Source organism: Dipodomys merriami, unplaced genomic scaffold, assembly GCF_024711535.1.
Source record: "Dipodomys merriami isolate MVZ:Mamm:240054 unplaced genomic scaffold, mDipMer1.0.p SCAF_19, whole genome shotgun sequence".
NCBI classification, from domain to species: Eukaryota; Metazoa; Chordata; class Mammalia; order Rodentia; family Heteromyidae; genus Dipodomys; species Dipodomys merriami.
In genome coordinates this window covers 18,120,441-18,141,638 of record NW_027203270.1, presented here as the reverse complement: position 1 = coordinate 18,141,638, position 21,198 = coordinate 18,120,441, and the positions used below count along the sequence as shown (strand labels likewise).

Sequence of the window (21,198 nt, the reverse complement as noted above, 5' to 3'; positions counted from 1 at the left end):
AAGCCAATTGACTCTAGGTCCTAGCCCCTCTGCACATCTGGATACTTCCAGAAACTTGAACAAACTTGACCTGACTTTCTTTATTCTTCTCACAATCTTATCAGGAAAAAACTTTTGTTTCCATTGCCCAAAGGGAAACTGAGATTCACAGAACAAAAGCTCTTGCTGGTGGTCACTGTTCTTGCTGACTTCTTCTTTCTTCTTCTCCTTCTCCTTCTCCTTCCTCTTCCTCCTCCTCCTCCTCCTTCTTCTTCACCTCCTCCTCCTCCTCCTCCTCTTCTTCTTCTTTTTTTGTCAGTCATGGGGCTTGAACTCTAGGCCTGGGTGCTGTCCCTGAGCTCTTCAGCTCAAGGCTAGCTCTCTACCACTTGAGCCACAGTGCCATTTCTGGCCTTTTCTGTTTATGTGGTGCTGAGGAATCAAAGCCACGGCCTCCTGAATGCGAGGCAAGCACTCTACCACTGAGCCACTTCCCAGCCTGCTGGCTTCTTCTTGCTGCTGACCTATAGTGGCCTCCTCTATTCAGAGGAAGTGGGGGGAGGGGCTAGGTGCACAGAGGCAGTTAAGTGTGGGGTAGCAGGAAGGAGTAAAGTAGCAGGCCAGGTCTCCATAAAAGCTGAGATAAGCCAGTTTGCCTGCATGTGTGTCACTCATGAATCCTAGAAACACAGATGTGAGGCACAGCATCCTGGAAGCCATGTAGTTGGTCCATGTGACCAGTGTAGTCTTCCTAGGGCTGAGAACCATCCAAGGCCCACCAGGACCAGGCCTGGACTTTTCTCCCAGAAATATCTTGTGTGTATACCCAGGAATGTAGCTGGGGTGCCCAGCAGGCCTCAGGGGCACCTGTGGCTGGTCTGCTGCAGTACCAACAGCCAACATAGGGGAGGAGTGCAGGAAGGTCGGCAAAGATGACAAACTAGAGATGCCTGGTTGGCAAGTCATCCAGCTCCCCACATGGTGGAACACACAACCTCCACCCAGTACAGCTGGGGCCTCTGAAAGAACGAATCTTGATGGTAACATGGAGGAGGAAAATACTTTAGCATTAAGGCCTGGCTTCTGCAGAGGTGAAGAGCTCACAGTAAGAGTCAGAGGCCATTTATGGGCCTGGGCTTTTGAGACCAGAGGACTAGGTCCAGTCTCCAATTTCCGGTTGCATGACCTAAGGCATGTCACTTCTCTGTGGAATTGGAGCCACAGACACTGATATACAGCTGTACAAACAGGCCCGTTGCCAGGCAGAGGAGGGAAGATCCATGGAGCTCGGGTAGCTGCCATCAGTCCCTGGGACCTCAGAGTCACCACCTGGGAAGAGTCCTTACATTCAAGAAAAAAGTTCAGATCCAACTGGGCACAAGCTGACTAGGCACGGGCCTTCTCAGAAGGGCCCATCTAAACCCACTCCCCTCAGCGCCCTGTGGTTGGACCCTGCCATCCCACACCCTCGGCTCACAGCCTCATCCTCTCCCTGGCTGGGGGGGCTGTGAGCAGGAATGGCTCAATCAGGATATAATCGTTTTTAATTAACGTGCGGATCATTTCACAGGCTGATCTCCTTGGAGACCACAGGGAAGATGGTCTTTTAAGATTTTTGTTCCCTCCCCCAGCACCCCCACCACACACACACACACACACACACACACACACACACACACACACACACACACACACACACACACACACACACACACACACACACACACACACACACACACGAGTCAAAGACCATCTTTCGGTTTTACCCACCCAGCTGCAACCTTGGAAGTAACACAAAAACCTGATGCCTGGATCCCCTTGGGACCATTAGGATGGAAGGGTTTGCTGACACCAAAGCATATGCATGCGTGCATGCATGTACACACATACATACACACACATGATAATCCCTGAGATGCAAACCTGGGATCAGAAACTCACAGACATGTGCCCATACCCACTAGCAGAGCACACACAGGGACCCAGACAGATATAAGAGCCACTGGGAGACACACCCACTGGACCTGTATGGTTGACAGGCTGCCAAGGAAAACACAGGAAGGCCCAGCCCTCATAAAGAGAATCAGAGACACAACTTCCTTATCCTCCATAAGCACCCTAAGTGTATGAACCGGGGTGCCCTGCCACTTTCCCCACAAGGGGATCTAGTGGTCAGAGAGGTCACCAAACCAGGTATGTCTGTTACCTACTTGGTCTGGGATCTTTTCTGACTCAGATGTCCCAGACAGCTGTAGCACCCAGCCCTGCACAATCACTCCAGGTTGTTGAACACTGGTCACCCTGAGACCCCCCTCCCCCCCCACAGAGTTACATTCTCCCCCCCACCCCAGTTTTTGGACTGAACCTTCACTGGTCAGATCTGCAGGGGGTGAGAAGGGATTCTCAGCCTTCCTTCTGGAAAGTGGGATGGCAAAAAAGGAAAGGAACTTGTCAGGAAGATAAAGGCAGGAAGAAAGCTGGCTAACCTCAGGAATGTGACTTGAATGGTCCTGGACCTAGGAGCCCAGCAGTGTGTGTGCCACAGAAGGGCTCGGGGCCTGTCTGTGGCTCCAGCTGGTTGACACAAGGCAAACTGCTGCTTTTCTCCTTGCCTGGAGTCTCAGTTGTCCCATCTGTGAAATGTGCAAGGTCAGCCTAGGCTACCTCCAAGAATCTTTTCCAGATGCAAAATCCCGAATGGCAAGATGGGGAGCAAGGTCTTGGCTGCTGCACAGCCCAGATTGCTGTGTGACCTTGGGACTTGCTTCCCCTCTCTGGGCTCTGGTTTCCTTCTCTGTCAAAGGAGGGAGATCAGACCCGTGATTCACTGCCGAAGCTCCTTTAAGCTCTGGTAGAAGTTTCTAGACTGTGGGGAAGAAAGGAGAACAGTGTCCCACTTTTAAAGCTAGACGAGCTTATTTCTTCACTGCAGGCATGCTGGAGCCTTTGGCGGCCGCAGCAGCAAAAGCAGCAACAACAACAGCAGTGAGTGGCACAGCGTCATTTTGAGGAAATCATCTTAAACATCAGAAAAAGCTCTCTACACAAAATATACCCTCTACATCAGTCATCAGGAACATCCAGAATGCTGAACAAAAGGGGAATATTAAGTAAATTACAGTACATCCACTTGACTGGAAAAGCCTGAAGACATTAACCATGGTGTTTATGAAGAGCCGGTTACAAAACAGGAAAAGGCTGGCATTATCGCCAGCAAAAAAAAAAAAAAAGAAAAAAGAAAGGAAGAAAAGCAAGCAGGATATACATCTGAATATATGCAATGACGACAATACCATTTTTAAAAATAAAACATCCACCACCAACTAACAAGTCTATTAGACCTGGGAAGAACTACCTCAAAATACGAACATTGCTGGAACCCCTAAGATATTCAATAACCTTTTTTGTTTTGTTTGTTTGTTTTTCTTGATCTTCCAGATTTTCTGTGAACCGGGTTTAAAAAAAAAAAAGAAAAAGAAAAAGGCTTTCATATAAACCCCAAAACAATGACGAGATGCCTCCAGTTGAGAAACCTTCCCTTTCATTCAGTGATTCATTCATTAGGGATCCATTCACTCCTGTTTGTCCAGCCAAACACAGAACTCGGTGAGTGTCTGAACTGTGCCTGGCCCTGGGGGATCTAAGGGAAGTTTCTGCCTACAGGAAATGGAAGTCACAGCCCAGGGTACCAAGAGCCAGAAGGCAGCCCCACAAACAACTCTCCTCTGAGGCACTTGGGCCATAGTGGTGAGGAGGGAGACATAGTAAAGCTGTCACATGCAATCCTGCCTCCCAGGGGACTTCAGCCAGGCTGCCCTCAGCTGCCAGGACTTCATAGTCCAACCTGGGGGGTCAGAAAGTCACCCAGAGCTCTAGCCTTCAGTTGTGGGTGGTGAGGGTGCAGGTGAGAAGAGCAGGGCAAAGGTTTGAGCAGGAGCCAGCCAGTCCAGCCTGGGCAAAGGGTAGAAGAATAAACGGGCCACCCCCTCCTTCACCTCAGTTCCCACAGTGATACCCCTGCCAGTTCTCTGTGGCACTGGCTTGGAACTCGTTTTTCTTCAGAGCCACTGGACCCTTTCCATCTTCCCAAAGGTCCCTGAACAGGGACCCACCCAGCTAGGACCTGTGCAGAGCTTCAGCTGCTGTCTTGGAGGAAGGGGGAGTACAGGGTCTGGAATCTGCTGCCCCTGTCAGCAGTGTCATGCTGTTAGCATGTCAGAGGGTCCAACAATGTGTCCCTGCTGTGTAGGGGCTGACAGATTTCTAGGGGAGGGTTAACTCTTTCTATTCCTGAACCTAGCCACAGAGCAGGTCTGCAAACAGTCCAGTCCTCTGGCCCTAAAGGTACCACTTGTCTTCCAGAAAGCCCCTCTTTAGATAGGAAGAGGAAGGCTTTCACCTGCCTAGGCTGCCAGCGGGCACTTTAACCCCCTGGGGCTGCCTGAGAATCAAATTCAGGGTAATTTTCATGAACTCTCCCATCCCAAACACCACAAACAGCTAGCCCTTCACCTCATCCACATACTCCCTCCATACCCCTAAGAGGCAAAAGGATCTGGGCGCTTTGAGTGACTGGAAGGCTCTGACTCAAGAGCCCTCCTCTTAAGACTGTGCTCCCCTCCGCTTCCCCCCCCCTTCAAGACTGCGGTCCCCTGAAATTCTCTGGGCTAGCTCTCCCTTCCCATGGCCCCAGTGGGAAAAGACATTCCTACCACTCCCCTCTCCCCCTTCTGCTGCCCCTTGCCCACCCCCACCCCGAGGGAGGGGCCCTGTCATTGATCCTCTGGGTTACCAGAGCTGTAGTGTCTGCCGTGGATCACGGGAGACAAACACTTCGTCACACGAACACATCACCCCCGGGATCACCTCTCAGCCCGCATTGTACAGGAGGGGAGGAGGCTGAGGTTAGTGGCCCTCGACGTGCTTGAAGGCACCAGCCAATCGCCATGCCCTCCACGACCCCCCGGCTGCACACCCCAAGCCCTCACCCTGATGCACGCCCCCACCCACCCTCTGCCTGCCTGGCGCCATCCCACACCAATTTCTCTAACCCAAACAAGTCCCTCCCCCTGCCTTGGGCCCAGGGTCAGCAGCCCCAGGAGAGATGAAGCCCCCGACTCCTGCACACCTACACAGAAGAGCAAGATTTCATTGTCAGCTTCGGTTACTTGGCCATGCGTGAGACCTAGCAGGCGCAAGGCAGGGGGGCTCCGGGGCAGGCTCTGTGGGGAATGGGGAAGGGTCTCCAGGGGAAGTATTTGAAGCAGCTCCGTCCAGATCCGGAAGCCGCCAAAGAAGAGGAAGGGGGGGGGGTGGTTGGCTCGACCTTAAGCACTGGAGGCCAGCGAGGAGGGGGTTCAAGGGGCTGGAGGAAACACAGGGAGGTGTGGGGCAACCGTCTCCCCCACCCCCTCCTAGAGGCCACACTCCCGGGAAGTTTCCCACCGGTTGCCCAGACCAGGACCGGCCGACCAGCTCCTGGGCGCTGATTGAGAACTTAAGCAGAACTCCTTCCCTCTCCTGCATCCTCTCACCTCCGGGTTGGCGGCTACCAGCCCCGCCATCTCAGCCCAGTGCCACCGTCGCCAAGACCGCTCGCTCTCCCATGCATTGTGGAAGAAAGGGGAGGGGGGAATCCCCATCACAACCAAACTGCCACCAAAAAATTACAAATACAAAATAAAAAGGAAGAAAATTCCTTCTCTTGAGACTGATCCCCTCCACCCGCGTGGAAAATCTCGCAAACAGGCAAATCCGCAACTCCAGCCAAGATTGCGGCGGCGGGAGGGGTGACCAAGGCAGGCGGGCGGGTGGCGACCCCCGCCGGCAGCCCCTGTTCGGGGCAGATCTGAGCGCGGCGGCTGGCCGGGATTCTGGGAGCCCTCGCGCCCCGCCGAGGACACAAAGCTCCGCCGCCAACAATACCTGCGGGCTCCTCCGGGGTCTCGGAGCGCCGGCTGCGCGTCTCGCCGTCTCCCTTTCCCCCGCCGTGTCTCTCTCCTCCGCCTCTCACGCGCACTCTCCCCCTCGCCTCTCCCAGAACGCGGCGGCCAGATGAGATCCTTGGGAGAAAAAAAAATGTGAGCGCTCGCACGGATCCTTTCTCTCCGCCCGCCGCCGCTCGCGGCAGCCCCGGGCTCGCTCCTCTCCCTCGCGCTCCCGCGCGCGCAGGGCCGCGCCGCGCCTCTGCTAGGCTCTCCTCTCGCGCCCCGCGTTTCCTCCTCAACAGCCCCTGCGAGCGCCCTCAGTAGCCATTATTCACCCGGCCGCCGGGGGACAGGAGGTAATTAGAGACGGCCCCGTGGCCACATCCACTCGGCTTAGCGCGATGCGGGCGCGGGGCGCGCGCGGGGAGGGGCGCGCAATGAGGGGGCTTGGCTGAGCGCAGCCCGCGCCCCAGACGCAGGGGGGGGCAGGGGGGAGGGAGGAGGGGGCAGAGAGGGAAGAGGCGGGAGGAGTGGTGGTGAGCCGGGAAGAGAGGGAGGAGGGGGTGCCGGGGAGACGCTCCTGCGGCTCTCACCGCTGGGGCTCGGGGTCACCGGCTGCGAGGCTCCGAGGCGCTTAGGGACTGGTGTGTGTGTGTGTGTGTGTGTATGTGTGTGTGTGTGTGTGTGTACGCGCGCGCGCGTGTGTGTGCGCACGCGCGCGCGCGCATCCGGGTGCCCGCACTCTGGCGCGCGCGGGCGCTCATCAAAGACAGAAGGGGAGGGAGGGAACGCTTCAATATTTTTCCGGTGACTTACGAGTCCGCGGGTGAGCCCCTGGCTGTGCGCGCTCGGTTCGGTGTGTGTTCCGATGTGGCTGTATATTTCTGTGCTGCCCTACGTGTGTGGATGTCACGGGGCTTGGCAGAGAGAAGGGTGATTGGCGGGGAAGGGGGAGAATATCTGGATGCTAGCTTGTGAATGTGTTTGTGGGTCTCGGCGGGACTGGTGATGCGAGGCCTGCGTGGGGTGGTGTTTGTGCGCGATTGTTTATAGGGGGCAGTGTGGCTGCCTGCGCCTGTGTGTACGGAGGGTGTTGTGTGTCCGTGTGGGCTTGTTTGCGAGTGGGATGGTGGTAGCGCGGGGCAGGGCGCCTGTGCGAGGCGGTGGGCTGGCCCGAGGTAGTGGCCTGTGACTGTTAGTCCGGATGGGCTGTGTTTTGCGTGCAGATCTGAGGCCTGGCGGGCAGGGATAGCCCTCGTGGCGTCTGGGATGGCACCGCGGCAGAAGAGCTACTTAAGGCGCGAAGAGGCTGCACTGGAGTCGGGGCGCAGAGCGACGTGTACGGGGGGAGGGGGGACTAGAGAAGAGGCGGCTGGGTGGGCTTCATTCTGCACCTCCCCTCGCTGCACCAGAGACGCAGCTTGGAGATCCTGCCACTCGCCGGCTCCGCGGTCCTAGAGGCACAGGATTTGGGGGTCCTTTGCCTGGTTGAGGGAAGCACCTACAGACCAGCGGGGACAGATATTTTGGCGATCCCGGGGGAGGCCAGAGACGCAAGGACTATCTGGAGAGTGGGGTTGCGCCCTGAAGACGACTGGGAATCAGTCCGAAACAAAGACGGGAACCTGGGGCCTTAGGACCAGACGTGGCCTGCCTGCGCGTTAAAGGCAAGCGCATGGATCCCAACGACAGCGGCGTGACCCCTCTTAGTCCAGGTCCTGGGAGTAGCTCCAGAGCCCACTGGGCACGCAATTATGCGTCCCGGGTGGGGCCCCCCCGGAGAGTCAAGCTCTCAAAGCAGCTGGCGGGCGCCAGTCAGGAGCTGTGATTGAGCGTTCAGCCGGCCCGCCCCTTTCCAGCCGCTCACCGCCCACGCAGCCAGCCATTCATTCACCCATCCGTCTCTCCATCCACCCATCTTCTCGTCTATCCATCTACCCGCTTACCCGCGCCAGGATCACGCAGATGTACCAGTCCCTGCTCCCTGATTGTTACTGTGGGCAGTCTGTCTCACTCTCCTGAGCCCCACCTCCACCCCCTCCTCAGGCTCCTCTGCTCTGGCAGTAAAGGAGGTCACCCCTTTATCACATTTGGGGTTTGCTGCTCAGTGACCATGCCCCAAAACACTCCCCACACTCTGCCTCTACTAAAATGAACATACAACTTGCTCCCTCCACTCCCACAATGAGTGATAGACAGGTGGGTATGAGGTACCTTGGCCTTCCTAGCAAGCAGCCTGGCAAGGGGAGGGGGTGCTGCAGGTGTACATGCCACTGCCAAAGTGTACATCAGCTAAGCCCCCCTAGGGGTGGGAAGGAGTGCATGACACATTGTTGATCCTCCTCCCAGGCCTTGGTAGGGCTGTGAAGGGCCTGGTTGCACAGAGATCCCAAGAACTGATGTCCTAAAAGCCACTCCTAAACTTGGATTAGCAAGGTGCCAGCTGGAACTAAATAGATTTCTGGGCTCTAGGTCAGACTCAATCAATTGAATTCCACAGGCTGTTCTTTTGGCCTGGGAATCAGCATTTTACATCCAGGCTGGGGGCACAATGCTTAAGTATCTCTAGGCCCCTTTGCACTGTGTCCCAGGGCCAATGCCTTCCACAGCCTTCTAGAGAGGTTTTTAGCATCTGTCTTCAATTATCTAGCCCAGGAACAGGGGTCACTCAGGCCTGTGAACCAAGGAAAGACCAGCTGTAGACTCGAGCTGGGGGCACCTTAAAATAAGCCTGGTGACACAGATGCCCAAACTCTGGGGACTGACTACCAACCCAACCAGAGTGACCTCAACCCCCTCCCCCATTTCTTGACTTAACCCTCTCTTCTATGCATTCCCCCACAAACCAAGGCTGCAGGGGAAAGCGTAAAGATGACAGTGAATGTCCCTTCTCCTGGGGGCGCATTCTTCCCTCTTGTCTCAGAGCAGTCAGAGTCCTCATCCTAGTATCTGACCAAGATCCTTACATAATCAGGCCCTCAGGCCCAGGGCTCACCTTCTTGTTCACCATGCTGTTCATGGATTTCATTAGAATACTCTCACCTCAGGGCCTTTGTATAATCTGGTCCCTGGAATGTTCTCTCTCGCCTTCTAAGATACCCCATAATTCACCTAAGTATGTATTTTTTTTCTGTTTGCTCCTTGGTGTATCTTCCAAGTTGGAAAGGTGCCTTGTACACATTCCGTAAGTATTTGTTGAATGAGTGAATGAATGATGAAAGAAAGAGGTTAAACCAAGCCTCCACCTGAGAGCCTGACCCTGACCAGAGTTTCTCTTTGAACTGACAGCCCCCTTGGAGAAAAACGGGCTGGGGTGAGGTGGGAGAACCTCAGGGTCAGGACAGGTCACATGACTCACTTTATCACTCAGTGAGTACCTGGCACAGACTCTGGGAATGTGTCCTAGTGACTGAAGGTTTGAGATGGTTGTGGGGGGTGGCTTGCCCTTCATCTGTTCTAGGGCTTCTCTTTGGATCCTTGGGACCCCTAGCCAGAAGGTTCAGGACAAGGATGTGCTCACCTCTTATCTGCATGACTGGCACACTGCAGTCACAGATCAGTACATATTTATAGACTGAATGGAGTGGTAGATTTGCACTTAAGTCTACATGACCCTCTGAGCCCTCACTGCTCATCAGCTCCACCTGGCAGACACTGTGGGGTCATGGTGGCACCAGGCCCACAGCACTGAGGGTTAACTACAGAGAAGGCTGCGCACAGTAGGTATTGGGGAATGACTCCCCTGGAACTGACGCCATCTTCTGCCACATGAGTCCTCTAAGGACAGGGACATCCCCCTCACCCAGCGAGGAAAATTCTGTGGGTATTTGGGCTGCTCGCAGGCTTAAGGGTGGGTCTTCCCATGGGAAAGACTTGGCAGGTCTACCTCTCCATTTGCTTGGAGCTGTCATAATAGTTGCTTTCATACAAAATGTGTGTTCAGTGAGAAGAATGGGAGAGGCTGGAGCTGTAGGCAGGGGGACTGGGAAATGCAGGCAAAGAGGACAGCTAAGGACAAGGCTCTACTAGGGTCAGGACTGGCCAGGGGTCACTCAGATGAGGAGGAGGGTATGGAGACACACACACTCCAACCAGGCCAGGAAGATGTCATTTGAGATCAATTTTAAACTTAGCCCCAGCCTAAGGCTACAGCTTTACAGGCCTAGAACCAGAGGGATGGGGGGTGGGTGGGAGGTTTTGCCATGTATTCTACACGTTTAGTGAGCAGAAGAGCAGCCTTTAAAATCTCCACATATCTTCCTCCTCCCACCAGTCATTAAATCACTTAAAATTCAGACACTGAGAAGCAGATGATGGATTTGCCCAAGATCACATAATTTCAGTGTGGCAGAAGTATCTATCCTTTGGTTTGGCAAATATTCACTGAGTTGGGCACTGTTTTCTCTGTTCAGAATTCAGAGCAAGGAACAAGATGGTGATACTTTTGAGACAGACAAGAAACTAGTGATATAGAGTTGATGTGGTTGTTCTGAAAAGAAAAAAAAAGGTTTTGTTGTGTGACAGAGTGTCCTTACACAAATTAAGAGACAGCTACTAACACTAGGAGGTACAATCTTATGAAACTAGTCACACTACAGTCCATCACTAAACAAAACATTTCTTGGTGCATGACTATAATGTTAAATTTAAGGGAGGTGTGCTATGAAGAAATAAAGCCAGAAAGAGGGCTGGGAGCATGGGGGGTGGGGGAAGTGTGTTTTAACATTAGGTCTTGGGGAATTCATACCTGAGAACAGACTTGGAAGACTTGCATAGTGAGGTATGCAAATTTCTAAAGGGAAAGCTGTACAGGTGGAAGGAATAGCAAAGTGCAAAGGCCCTGAGGCAGAAGCTAGTCTTATGGTAGCTGCAGTAGAATTGAGCAATGTGTGGAGTTGGAAGAGATACAGGTAGCAAGTAAACAAGAGATCACATGTACAGGGCCTTAGACACTGAGAGAGAAGAGGGGCCTTTGCAGTGTTTCAAGCACAGGAAAGGTGTTATCATACCCCTGACTGTCATAAGGAGAAAGGCTAGGAGGGAGGCCAAGGCAGAAGCAAGGAGGCCAGCAAGATATGTAATATGGGTAATGACGGGGCCTTGCCAGAGTGAGGCAAGTGGGAAAAGGTCAGATTCTGGATGTATATGAAAGGCAGGGCAACAGGATTGGTTGGTCCATTTGGGCAGATGGAGGCACTGGAGTCTGCTATTCGTGCCAGTGGGTCTGGGGTGGTCCCCCATATACTCTGGACAGGTGAGAGAGCAATGCCACAGGAAGGAGTGGCCCTGTCCCTTCTCAACCTCCATGTTACTCTTCCAGCTTGTTAATGACCTTCATGCCAATCTTGGAGCTTCAAATTGCCAAAGAGACCTCATTTTCAGTGAACCTACCTGGAACCATGTCCCCTGCTTGGGTTCATCATGGGCGACCTGCCCTAGTCACCTTCCTCAATAACCCCTTTTTACGAGCATGTTGATCCAGGACAGCAGCTGCCAGCCCTCCTTCCCCCATGGACCAAGTTTTATCTCCCAGGCCAATGAAGCTCATCTGCCACACAGAGCTGTCTTGCAGCAGTCGTGAAAGGAGCACCCAGTCTGTCAGGTATTGATCAGGGCACTGGGGAATCAGCAGGGAACAGACAGATGACAGACAGCCTTGCCCCAAGGGACTGGCAAGATATTCAACACTTATAGCCTGTTCCCTTTCATCCCCAGCACTTCCTGAGGGAGAGGGTTCCCTTGGGTAAATGAGAGGGCCAGAGAGAACTGCTTCCCCCTTAAGAGCAAGGATCTTCACATTTCAACTGGTTGAAATTGGAGGATGGGCTGGGAGATCACACATCACTAGGTGCTCAGGGTCCACTGCACCCTACTAAGAGCAGGGAGCACATCACCATCTCTGCCCCAGCCTGAGATCTCATAGCCTTCCCCAGGAATGCTGGTGTCTGGTCAGGACCAATGCTTTTCTGGCCTGCCTTTGATCTGAGCCGTGGCCTTTCATCTCTTCTGTGTACTCCCTGCCATCTGTCTGTTGGTCCCTCTGAACTAACCTGCAGGAGACCACCACATGTGGCTAATGTAGCTACAGGCCCACACAGGGCAGAGCCTGAGTCAAAGCCCCTCAACCACACACTATGAGACCTGCTCAATGGACATGGTTGCAGGAGAGGACCTGGCTGTGGGTCAGCAGCTTCACTTATGAATCTGAGTCCCACCTGGAACCCTGAGGCCTCCCTCCCCAGGAAGATCTGGCCAGTCTCTCCCCACGGAATCCTTGCTACTCTTCCCTGCACAGCACAGGTACTTGCTCACCTTCCCTTCTCAGTGCCAGGCTAAACCAACAGAAGCCACTGAGCTTATTCAGGGACTGGGAGCTGCAGGCCAGGCCCAGGTGCAAAGGAGGAGGCTGGCTGGGGAATGATGAAGAAAGAGGGGAGGGCTACATAACTGGAAAGGAGGAGGAGTAAAGCCAAGGAAGGAGAGAAGAGAGAATGGGATAACAGAGCCCTGGAGGCCAGAGCCAGGGGAGAGGGAGCAAAAGGCAGACACCTTTTGTGAGCAACAATGCCCTGTGCCTATGGTCTGCAGTTCTGGGTCTACAGACACCCTGGTTCCTAGCCTTGACAATGGCACTGTCAACTAGCAAGGAGTTACTATCACCACTACAGGAAAGGCTTAGCCACATGCTCATTCAGAACCTCGAAGGGCCCACAAGTGCCTTCTTGCCCTTCCCTCTTATGCTCAGGGCTTAAACCTAGTCCTTGGCCAAAGAGTTCCCATGGGGCTGAAGATAGCAATCTGGCTCCTTTACACCCAAATAGATTCACCCTCAGCCCCAGACTGACCCTTCTCCACAGCAGCAGTCACATCTGACCCTTGACCCCAGTTCTAATATGATCTTTCCCTCGGCCACAGCCTGACCCTTGGCTCTCTGACATCTGTGGATTTCTAACTCCAGCCATAATGCCTAGCCATAGCCTGACACCTGACAGCTGCTCTAAACTGACCTCTGGGCCACATCCTGAGCCTTATGCTGGTGGCAATGGTGATCACCCCAGGGACACATTCCACCAGCCACCCAAGACCCTATAGGAAGATCAGATGGGGCACAATTCAATACCATATGAACTCTGCAAGGCACCAGTGACCCTGCCTGTGTCCCACACTGAAACCACAGGGCTGTAGTGAACAAAAGAGGCTTCTAAGCCTCCAGGGCAGAGTCCAGCATCAGGGGCTGACAGGAACATGAACAGCCCTGCCCCTCAGTCCTGCCCACAGCCAAGGCCTGCAACCATACACACACATGGACATATACCCAGAGCCACACGGACTCCCCCACATGCTCAGGCCTGTGCACACAGCCAGCATAACCTGGATGTGCCATGCACACTCCCTCCAGACAAACAAGCACCCCACATATAACCAGACACATGCTGTGCATGCACATTCCTGCCCTGGACAGTCCTCTGGGTGACCTGGACACAGTCCCTCAGCCCTAGGTTCCCAAGAATGGGAATAACAGACAGGAGGTAAGGCCACAGAGGAGAATTCTAGGTCCAAGTCCTGGCTGTGCATCTGTAGGCCCAGGGAAGCCACAGGCTTTCCTGGGGTCCCATTCATTGGCTTCCTCCACCCACCTCTGGTAGAGTCATCAAATAGGGAACATAGTTCATCCCCCCCAAACTCATCTCCCAAAGGGGTTGGTGAGGCCCTGCCACATCTGGCAAAACTGTGGGCATCAGTCCATGTATTCATAATAGCATTTCTCCCCAATGTGGAGACATAGTCACAACAGTGTATTTACATGCATGGTATATACATGGACATACACACGCAGACACCCCTCTGTAAGTGCACACATGACTGTGTGTCAGTTCCCTGACTCCAACCACAAGGGTTTGGGGAAGGGGTCCTAAGGCTCTGGATATCTCCTGGATGGCACAAATGCTCCATGAGTGATCCTTTAGCTTCCCAGTTCGATCCAAAGCCTAGAACTCCTCTCAGTCCAGTGAGGACCCCCAAAGTCTCCTGACAGTGATGGCACTCACCAGCCCCCAGCTTGCTAAGAGAGACCTAGTCCCCTATCTCAGTTGGTCATCTTCTAAGTGGGACAAGAGTGTGTTGGCCTTGCAGTACAATCCATTGGCAAACGGAAAGGACGTAGGCTCAAACACCTGGGACTTCCAGGGTAGCTGAGCCCCTTGGAGCCTCCATGGCCTGCCTGTGTGTGGGCCAGGGCTCAGCCCCTCTGCTCTGTGTGGGGGATAAACAGGATGGGAAGGATGCTGGGGAAAACTCCAGCAAGGCAGCTTAGAGTGGCGGCTTGGCTTCTCTTGGGGGCAGGGTGAGTCTGGGAACCATGCCAAAAGGAAGCCTGGCTCTGCACAGATTGCCTCTAGAAGGATAGAAAAGAAAATGCCAATCAAAACTGACCCTTAGGCCAGGCGCCAGTGGCTCACGCCTATAATCCTAGTTTCTCAGGAGGCTGAGATCTGAGGATCATGGTTAGAAGCCAGCCCAGGAAGACAAATCTCAGGCTCTTATCTCCAAGTAACCAGTAAAAAAAAAAAACAAAACTAGATCAAGTGGTAGAGTACCATCAATGATCAAAAAAGCTGAGTGAAGCCAGGAGCCGGTGGCTTATGCATGGAATCCTAGCTACTCAGGAACTTTTTTTTTTTTTTTTTTGGTCAGTCGTGGGGCTTGAACTCTGGGCTTAGGCGCTGTCCCTGTGCTCTTCAGCTCAAGGCAAGCACTCTACCACTTGAGCCACAGCGCCACTTCCAGATAAGAGTCTAACAGACTTTCCTGCCAGGGCTGGCTTTGAACTGTGATCCTCAGATCTCAGCCTCCTGAGTAGCTAGGATAAAAGCGTGAGCTGCTATTCAGGAACTTAAGATCTGAGGATCACAGTTAAAAGACAGTCTGGGTGGAACAGTCTATGAGATTCTTATCTCCAATTAACTACAAAAGAACAAAAATAAAAACAAAAACCACTACAAGTGGAGTTGTGACTCAAGTGGTAGAATGTGAGACATGAACAAAAAAGCTCAGGGATAGCTGGGCACTAATGGCTCACACCTGTAATCTTAGCTAGCAGGAAGCTGAGATCTAAGGATCAAACTTCAAAGCCAGCCCAAGCAGAAAGCAGTCTGAGATTCTTATCTCCAATTAACCACCAGAAAACCAAAAGTGGAGCTGTGGCTCAAAGTGGTAGAATGCTAGGCTTAAGTGAAAAAGGTCATGGACAGTACCCAGGCCCTGAGTTCAAGCCCCATGACTGACAGAAAAAAGAAAAAGAAAAAAGCTCAGGGACAGTGACTAGGCTCCAAGTTCAAGCTCTAGGACTAGCACAAAATAAAAAGCTAACTGAAAGCCCAAGTCCCTCAGTTCAAGTCCCAGTACCAATGTGCCTGCTGCCACAAAAAGAAAACAAACAAACAACAAAAAAAAAAACCAGAAACTAACAATAAAAAAACATGACCCTTGCTTTTAGCATGTGCAAGACCTGAGTCTGACTCCCAAAACCACACACACACACACACACACACACACACACACACACACACACACACAGTTCTTGGAGGAGTGGGAGGAACACTCACAGCTGGACTATGTGAATGTCTACCACACAAATGTACAAAGAGCAGGAAGAGGCCATGTGACTGTTCCAGTGTTTTCTGCCTGGTTTGGCTTCCTCCCAGAATTCTGAGGGAAGAAAGGGCATGTATGGCTGGTGCTGACTGTGCTGGGCATCCACAAGGGACCCAGACAGCAATCCTTTGAGGCAGGTGTCCATAACCCATTGGAGTGATGTGGGAACAGAGGCTCAGAGAGCAGAAGCAGCAGCACAGGCCCATGACTCAGGGACCAGCCTGAGTCACATTTTGAAACCTACTTCCTGCCAGGAGCTGGTGGCTCATGCCTGTAATCCTAGCTGAGATCTGAGGTTCTGAGAATTGTGGTTCAAAGCCAGCCCGGACAGGAAAGTCTGCGAGACTCTTATCTCCAATAAACCACCAGAAAACCAGAAGTGGCACTGTGGCTCAAGTAGTAGAATGCTAGCCTTGAAGCTGAAGAGCTGAGGGACAGTGCCCAAGCCCAGAGCTCAAGCCCCAAGACCAAAACAAAACAAAAAACACCTCCTTCCTGGGGTAGAGAATGAAGGCTCCCATCCTGACCCCCAAACCAGACAAGGCAGTGTTCCTGCCCATCTCCAGTACAAGGCCTGGCTCTGTTCTATCCAGGCTGTATATGTCCCTAGACAACTCCACATCCTCTCTGGGTGTTTCCAGAATTAAAAAGAGGGAAATGTTTCTACTCCTGCTCACCTCAGTGTGTAATGGGGAAAGGCTAGAGAGCAGCCTTGTGTGTGCTAGTACTGAGGCTTGAACTAAGGGCCTGGGTGCTATCTCTTAGCTTTTTATCTCAAGCTTGCACTCTACCACTTGAGCCACACCTTCACTTCTTGCAGTTTTGGTGGTAAATTTATTGGAGATAAGTATCATGGACTTTCCTGCACAGGCTGGCTTCGAACCCCAATCCTCAGATCTTAGCCTCCTAAGTAGCTAGGATTACAGGCATTAGCTACCAGCACCAGGCTTGAGAGCTTTTAAACTGTGAAGTATAGGAGGGAGAAGGCAATGGCTTTCTCCATAAACATAAGAAACACTCCTCACCTAAGGACAGTCCCCCCCAAACCCAGCACCTGAAGCCAGGAGGCTATGAGAACAGATCCCAGGTCCCTTCACCCAAAAAACTGACAGGGCAAGAGCCAATCCAGGCTCCATGGTGGGACAGCCATTTGCTGGTGGACTTTACTAACCCATCCCCAACACATTTGCTTGGTTTGAATTCAGTGGCCTGTTCTCTTAAAAGAAAAACAAAATCTCATGCAAGAATTTAACCCCCAATGGCTTACACTAACCTCCTACGCTAATGGTATTGAGTTGGCACTAGAGGTGAGGACTTTGGGAAATGATTAATGACTGGAATGGGGTCCTCATGACTAAATCTTTTTTTTTTTTTTTTGGTGGGTTGTGGGGCTTGAACTCTGGGCAAGGCTAGAGCTCTACCCCTCATGACTAAATCTTTATAGAGATAGACAAAGTCAGATAGATACACACATGTATTTCTGATATGATGCCATGCAGGTCCCCCCTCCCCCCTGCCACCCAGGGCTTCCTACCAGTCACCTACCATGTTGTTTAGACTTTTTACTTCCAGAACCATGAGCCAAAATAAACCTCTTTATAAAGTAGCCTGCTGCCTCAAGTATTTCAGCACAGGACTGAAAGGCTAATGCAACTGTCAAAACATGTGCCAAGAAACTGACAGCTGGCACTTCACTTTTTTTTTTTTTCTCAGCCTCTGGTCCTTCAGCTTTAAAATGGGGAGAAATCTAGGTGCTTGTGGCTCACACCTGTCATCCTAGAGATCCAGAGAAATGTTATTCGATGCCAGCTGGGGAAGAAAAGTCTATGAGAATTGGTCTTCAACAACAACAACAACAAAACAAAAACAAAAACAAAAAACAGCTGGACGCTGGTAGCTCACACCTGTAACCCTAACTAGTGAGTAGGCCGAGATCTGAGGATCATGGTGGCTCAAAGCCAGCCCAGGCAGGAAAGCCCATGAGACTCTTATCTCCAATAAACCACCAGAAAACCGGAAGTGGCGATGTGGCTCCAGTGGTAGAGCACTCGCCTTGAACTGAAGAACTGAGGGACAGTGCCCAGGACCACAGTTCAAGGCCCACAGTTCAAGCCCTAAGACTGACCAAAACTAAAATGGAAGCGTGGTTCCAATGGTACAATAAAGGAAGTCAAGCTAGCCAAACAAGCATGAGGCTCTGAGTTCAAACTCCAAGCCACCAAAGTGGAAAAAAAGTGGGGGTGAGGTAGGGGGGTGGGGAGGGAACAGGGATTGAATCATGCTGCAGATTAATAGAAATTAGTCACCATGGGGATTGCCATGTCATAAGCCCTCAATAAATGTCAGCCTGATGATTATCGCTCTCTCCTGGAGAGGTTTGCGTTTTCACTCACTGGGGTAGGTCTCAAATTCAAATCTCACGGTGATGGTCTGAACAGGGAATTTAGAAATCCTGCTTAGTTGTACCACCCTAACTCCCAGGGACCACCAATAAGTACGCTGGGCTACCTACTACTAGTGCACCATCTCTTCGGGACTTCCCAATGATCACATCAAGCCCTTTGCTGCAGACTCAAAAACCAGGGTTCACAGAGGGATCTAAGGAAGGGCAGAAGCCACAGGACTAGATTCACCTCCATATAAGGAAGAGCTTGCTGACAAGCAGCGCTGCCCAGAAATGGAAAGAGTCCTGATGGCATGAGAAGTGGTGAGCAGCCCAAGGCTGCAGGCAAGTAAGCAGAGAAGGGTGGGCAGGAGTATGTAGACATGGGACAGTACCCAGGGGAGGACCAAGAGCATCTCTGGTCCTGGAGCTTGACCAAAGCCATGGGAGCAGGAATGGAATTCCAGGACAGAACAATATAGGGCAGACCTGTGGGATGGCCTCCTCCTCAGCTTGCTCCAGTCCCCACATGAGATTAGGCTGGAGTGAGAGGCAAGCTCCTTGACACATAAGGGGTCGGTCTGTCCTTCTGTCCTTCCTTCCTTTTTTTTTCTTTTCTTCTTGTACTAGGGTTCTTATTAAACTCAAGACTTCATGCTTGCTAGGCAGATGATCTACCACCAAGCCATGCCTCCATCCCAGGGACTTATTTTTCTAGGCAGAAATACTATTCTTGATTTTTTTTTAAGGTGGAAAAGACAAAAGTCCAAAATCTCCCTCATGGTATAACTGCTGCCAAGACTTCTTTGTGATTTTTTTTTTCTATGTGCGTCCATTTTAGTTAGGAAACCTCATGCATTTAGAAATAGCTTCACTGAGATATAATTTATAAAATCCATGTTTTAGTAGGCTAGGAAGTATAGGTCAGTGGTAAAGCATGCATTTAGCATGTGTGCTCCGTTGGGTTCAAGCCCCAGCGTCTCAGTGAAAACCATCCTCCTTTATAGTGGACAGGCAGTGGTTTGAGTATCTTCACAGAATCATGCAATTAGCACTGTTATCTGATTTCAAATGTTTCCATCTCTTAGTGGTGCTGTAGCTCAAGTGGTAGAGCGCTCGCCTTGAGCTGAAGAGCTGAGGGACAGCGCCCAGGCCCAGAGTTCAAGCCCCACAACTGACCAAAAAAAAAAAAATCAAATGTTTCCATCTCTCTCCTAATGTGTGTCCATTCATGGACATGGACACACGGACACACAGACACACATGCGTGTGCACACACTCACACACTCCACCCCTGGCAACCAGCTATCTGTTTACCTCTTCTATCATTTGCCTCTTCTAGACGTTTCCCATAAATGTAATCATGAGATTGAGAGCCTTTTGCATCTAGTACTAGCACTGAAGCTTCAACTCAGGGCCTCACACTCTTACCTAGGCTATGGGTCTGAGGTACAGGGACAGGGAATATGTTTGGTGGACATCAGCGGGGCGGGGGGGGGGGGGCGGCGAGTAGGAAGCTCCTTAGCATGGCTCCCCTGGGCTGTTTCTCCATGACAAGCAGGCTTCTGAGTCACTTTAAGCCATCACTCCAGTCCAGCATTTTGCTGGTTAATTGAAGATGAGTTTCTTGGACTTTCTGCTGGAGATGGCTTCCAACCATAATCTTCCAGATCTCAGCCTCCTGAGTAGCTAGGATTACAAGTGAGAGCCAAGCACCAGCCTGGTGTTGTTTATAATGTGTAACTTTTCATTTCTATTTTCTCCTGGCATTATATATAGTCACCATTTCCAGATCACCACCATATTTAATGTTTGCAAACCCTGGGGTGATTTTTCCCAGTCTATTGGTAAGCACCACCACCCAGCTCAGGCCTCACAAAGCCAGCATGGAAAGCTCCGTACATATGGCTATATAAGATGATGTTAAGTGAAATGAACACCAAGATAGGGACACAGTTTTTTTTCTTTCTTGCTATTATTTTTAATGTATTTAAAATGTACTATGTGATTTTTTTTTCCTCTTATATGTTCTTCCCCCACAGTATAAGTCCTGTTTTCACTGTATTTGATGTCCGTGCCCTGCATCTTGTATATACATTTTTCTAATTTGGGAAGGGAAAGAGAAATAACAAAATGCTGAAATAAGGATACAGGTTGATCCATTATAACAATGAGATGTACAAGACACTATGTTCAAAACCAACTTTAACTCGGGTGGGAGCAGGGCGCTGGTGGCTCACGCCTGTAATCCTAGCTACTCAGGAGGCTGAGATCTGAGGATCACGGTTCAAAGCCAGCCCGGGCAGGAGAGACCATGAGACTCCTATCTCCAATAAACCACCAGAAAACCGGAAGTGGCGCTGTAGCTAAAGTGGTAGAGCGCTCGCCTTGAACTGAAGAGCTGAGGGACAGCGCCCAGGCCCAGAGTTCAAGCCCCACAACCGACCAAAAAATAAAAAAAAATAAAAAAAAAAATAACTTGGGTGGGGAGGGAGTTGGGGAGGTGGGGAGGGAAGGGATGGTAGGGGAAAAACAAAGGAGGAAGTAACAATGCTCAATAGGAAATGTACTCATTACCCTACTCATGTAACTGTAACCCCTCTGTACAGTACTTTTTACAATATACAAAAACTTTTTTTTTTAAGCCAGCATGGTGGCCTCCTCCTCAGCCTCTCTGTCCCCATCCTTGTCCCTTTCAGTCTGTGCATCATCCACATGGAGCCTGTTAAGCCGATCATGTGCTCTCTCCCTTTACTCAGAAACTTCAGTGGCTGCCATCTCATGGAAGACTTAAATCCAAACTCACAATACAGCCCACTCTCCTCTATACTGTTTGTTCTCTGTGTGCAGCACTCTGCCAGGGACCGAGGGAGACCAGGATGGGAACTAACCCTCCCTTCTTCCTCTAGCTCACAGCCAGATAGGAGAGGTGTGTACCAAGGGTACACCGAACTTGGAATGATCAAATGCCAAATTCAACAACCTCACTCCCCCTCTTACTCGCACCTTACTATCTCTGCTTCAGCCAGGCTGGCCTCCTTGTGGCTCCTCACACACACCAAGCAAGGCCCGACCTCAGGGTCTTCACACTGACTGAAGCACACTGTTCTAAACATCTGCCCTGCATCACAGCCACTCTTTTCTTACAGGCCTGCTTTCCTTTTCATCCTAACACTCATCGCCTGATATGTCTGTCTGTTCACTGCCTTCTCCCCTACTATAGCAGCAGCCCTAGGACTCCCTGTCATGCCCTGC

The 21,198-nt window shown here is 51.6% G+C and overlaps 1 protein-coding gene across 3 annotated transcripts in view; it reads right to left on the bottom strand.

The window, feature by feature from the left end:
- The window catches only part of Rai1 (retinoic acid induced 1), a 130,167-nt gene that overhangs the window by 79,641 nt on the left and 29,328 nt on the right, over nt 1–21,198 (bottom strand). For 2 of the 3 annotated variants that reach the window (XM_070027545.1, XM_070027547.1), the window contains exon 2: nt 5,905–6,041. The gene's annotated coding sequence lies outside the window, so the exon portion shown is untranslated. Of the gene's footprint in view, nt 1–2,465; nt 2,814–5,904; nt 6,042–21,198 lie in introns of those variants that run through there. The other variant, XM_070027548.1, reaches the window with a different exon arrangement.